We start from the raw sequence: 3,794 nt of genomic DNA, 5'->3' as shown, positions 1-3,794 counted from the left end.
AGCAACAGCTCTGAAAAGGAACATGGGATCATTGTAGAAATATGGTAGTAAAGAGCTAACATGATTCTCAGATATAAGGGATATGGAATAAGACCAGACTGGCGCTGTTACTTTTCCACAGGTTAGTTATGAACCAACTGTGGAATGCTGGGTTCAATTCTGGTGTCCTCACTTCAAAAAAAGAAGGAAATAAGAAAAGGGATGATGACAGGCTGCCAAGAGCTACAAACACAATTCAAGAGCTGGCAGGTAGAAGGTACGTCCACATAGTGCAAGACAGCCCTGTGCAAAGCTTCAAATAGTACAGCCGTATGAGCATAATACTTCACTTGGGCTAATTAACTGTTGAAAAGCCATAGCAACAAAAGCACTTTTTGCACATGAGTTACATTTACACTGGTAGGGTTTGCCAGTAAATCTATACCTTATGTTATCTATCACATAGGTAAGGCCTGAATATGTTTTGGGCCTTGTGTTCACTAAATAGGTGTTAACCAGTAGCGGGATAAAGGAAATGACTAAGCAAGGGGGTGTACTTAAGTGCTCCAAAGTACTTAAGTAGACAGGTGTGTAAATACTGATTGCAACAGATAGAAAAGCCTCCACAAGTTTCTCTGCAGGCACAGCCCAACTTCTGTCCCAGTTACATAAATGTACAGAGTGCAAAACAACCTCCATATCTAGGCACTGTAATACTGCTATAGATTTTGGAAGTCTAGCTTCCCATCCCATCCTGACTGAGCAGTGCTGGGACACTTCTGCTAATTCTGCAAGGATTGATGATTTTTTTTCACAATGGCTGACTGTGCAGAGGTAACCTGTTAATTTATCAATAGGGACAAAAAAAAAAAAATCAGTTGCAGTGCACCAAGTCAAAGCTTAAATATTTACAAAAACCTTTATACCAAATAACATGACATTACTCATGCTTTTATATTAGCAGTAATGAAAGCACACTTCAGTTGAAGCAAAGGCTAGAAGTTGCATCAGGATGGTTGTTATAAGCAAGAATTATGTTTAATAATAAGTAGTAGGGAGAGTAATAGACAATTGTGAAACCAGACAAGTAATTCAAATTCAACAGGACTTCAACTTTCATCTTGTTCTGACTTGCAGACATCATTCAAGTCTCTTTTCTTGTAGCATTTCAACTACTTTTGACCACAATTACACCAACTCCAAGCCACACCAGTATTCATTGACAGAAAACCAGATTTATTTTACCCAGGTTGCACACTTTCAGAGCTTACCTTGCACAAAGATGTTATTCTGGAATACAGAAGGGTATAAACTGAAAGCGCTGTAGTTATTCTGGAATGAGAGGTATAGCAGAACAGCAATTCTGGGATACCTGTGTTAGTTTTCCTGGGAATATAGGCCCTAAGACTCTTAGAGATTGTTCAGGTTGGAACAACCTGAGCTCAAGGGACTAAAGAGGATGCAAGCAGTAATGCCTTCTGAAGCTGGAAAGTCTCTAAGCAGCTTGATTGGCAATAAATATCAAGAATAAAGAAAAAACCCTAGGTTGTAATTCTAGTATAGATAACATTCTGAAGTAAAGCACCAGCCTTGTTTCTGTGTTTGGCAGAAAAATGCCCAGTTCTGTGGTGGTATTTTATAGACATAAATATGAAACCTTATTCAGCCTTTCTGGAGGGCAAGCCAGGAATGCTTCCATAGTAGTTTACAAATATTAGTAAACCCACCCTCAACACTTTGTTAGCTATGAACATCATCACTAAAACCCAAAGGGGTCACATGTATTACCATCTAAGTATCATAAAGCCCTGTTCGACTCTTCCGCTTTAAAACAGCCTCTAGCTTCCACAATACCTACAGTGCCTCAGTCACACTCACATACATGGCCCCGGTTCAGACAGAAAAGAGTATGATACATGACTATAACATTTTTTTACCTATTAGTAAAAATACACGATATATTCTGGATTGAGGGGATCCCAAAGAACAGCAGACTCTGGAGGTGGCTGACAAGGCTGTAAGGCAAAAGGTGTGGAGAACAAGTGAACTTGTGAAATCACATGAGCTGCGAGAGAGTGGAAAGCTGATCAACTGAAAAGGAAATTCAGACTTTCAAAAGTCACTGGTTTGTTTGTTTTTGATAACACCTATTTAATGGGAATGACTAACATTGTGAATCAAGGCTGTCACATGGCTGCTAGCTTTGCCCCATCAGTTAAAGTATCAGAGGTCATAATCATGGCCTTGAGGCCAAGCAAACCATGGAGAGGAAAAAAAAAAAAAAAAAAAAAAAAAAAAAAAAAAAAATCAGACTAGATATTTTTGATATTGCCATGGAAGAAAAAAAGGATCTTACAAATAAAAAGCTCTCCAGACCTTTTTATGCATCATATAATTTCCATCCCTACCCCTCCCAAACAACCCATTTTTCAGGTGGCCTTTTCAGATCACTTTTTAGGTCAAGTTCCTAAGGTATGCACTTTTGCTTCTCATTCAGATTTAACATGTGTTGAAGAGGACACTCCTAGAAGGGAATGCTAGATACAGACTGAAAGAAATACCACCCCAGCTAAGAAGCCTGAGAAGTCAACTTTGTTTCACAATTCAGGACAGATTTTTAAATGTATATTGCAACATGCCAATGGCTTCAGGGAATGCAAGGCCAACATAAATCAATCCAGCTCCCAGAGGTTTCCTGCAAACAGTTCACCAAGCAGAGGCAGGGACTGCATGCATCCATGGGCAGATCTAGGCTTTTGGAAAGGGGGGGGGGTGCACGTGGGGAGAGGTGCCTCATCACATGTAACACAACATGCATTTTTCTCCAAAAGAAACTAGAAGTGTTACTCAAAGGCTAGGAGCCCAGGGCTGGGTTGTTCTGCTTAAGCAAAAGCAAATATAACTTCACTGGGATGAGCTGCAGTCTGCAGGGCTGTGGAATCACCGAAATTGAGGGTCAGAAGAGCCCTCGGGAAGTCATGTCTAGTCCAAAGCCCTGGTCAAAGCAGGACCAGCCCCAACTAGATCATCCCAGCCAAAGCTTTGTCTAGCTGGTCTTAAAAACCTCCAAGGGTGGAGACTGCACCACCTCTCTGGGTAACCTGTTCAGGGCTTTACTACCCTCCTAGCCAGCAAGTTTTTTCCTAATATCAAACCTAAACCTCCCTTGCTGCAACTTGAGCCCGTTGCTCCTTGTTCCGACATCTGCCCACACTGAGAACAGGCCGGCTCCATCCTCTCTGCAACCCCCTGGACGGAGTTGAAGGCTGCTGTTAAACCCCGCTCGGGCTCCTCGTCCGCAGGCTGAGCAAGCCCAGTCCCCTCAGCCTGTCCTCACAAGCCATGTACCCCAGCCCTGCCCTCCGCACGTCGTCCTCACAGCCTGTCTGCGAGCCGGAGCGACTGGACAGGGCTGGCCCGGCCCGTGCGGCGCAGGGGCGCTAAGCCCCGCGAGGCGGCGAGCTCGGCTGCCCCCGGCCTTGCTGCTCAGGCAGCCAGGGCCGCGGGGCTACCTGCGGCCTAGGGTCCCACCGCCCGCCCCGGCTGGCAGCACGTGCGGCACCCCGCGCCAGACCACCGCCGCCGCCGCCGCCGGACAGGACAGCGCACGGCGCCGCGCGGGAGGTGCGCGCGCAGCGCTCAGGGCACCCGCCGCTCGGGCAGGGGCAGGGGCAGCCCCCCGCGGCCGGGCGCAGCCTTAACCCCCTCCGCGCCGGCCCGAGGGCGGCCCAAGGGCACCCACTCACCCGCCCAGGACGCGAAGCCGACACCAGGCGCCTCCACGGGGCCCGGCACGCACTGAGCGCCTGCACCGC

The 3,794-nt window shown here is 46.5% G+C and overlaps 1 protein-coding gene across 4 annotated transcripts in view; it reads right to left on the bottom strand.

Annotated features, from left to right (window-relative positions):
• The window catches only part of MGST3 (microsomal glutathione S-transferase 3), a 17,788-nt gene extending 13,994 nt beyond the window's left edge, over positions 1–3,794 (bottom strand). The window contains exon 1 of one of the 4 annotated variants that reach the window (XM_019530850.1): positions 3,726–3,794. The gene's annotated coding sequence lies outside the window, so the exon portion shown is untranslated. Of the gene's footprint in view, positions 1–680; positions 795–1,250; positions 1,365–1,916; positions 1,985–3,725 lie in introns of those variants that run through there. The other 3 variants (XM_019530852.1, XM_019530853.1, XM_019530851.1) reach the window with 3 other exon arrangements.

This window comes from Crocodylus porosus, unplaced genomic scaffold (assembly GCF_001723895.1).
Source record: "Crocodylus porosus isolate Cpor-Errol unplaced genomic scaffold, CroPor_comp1, whole genome shotgun sequence".
Taxonomy (NCBI): Eukaryota; Metazoa; Chordata; order Crocodylia; family Crocodylidae; genus Crocodylus; species Crocodylus porosus.
The sequence above is the reverse complement of the archived record's forward strand: the minus strand, read 5'-3'. Positions and strand labels throughout refer to the sequence as shown.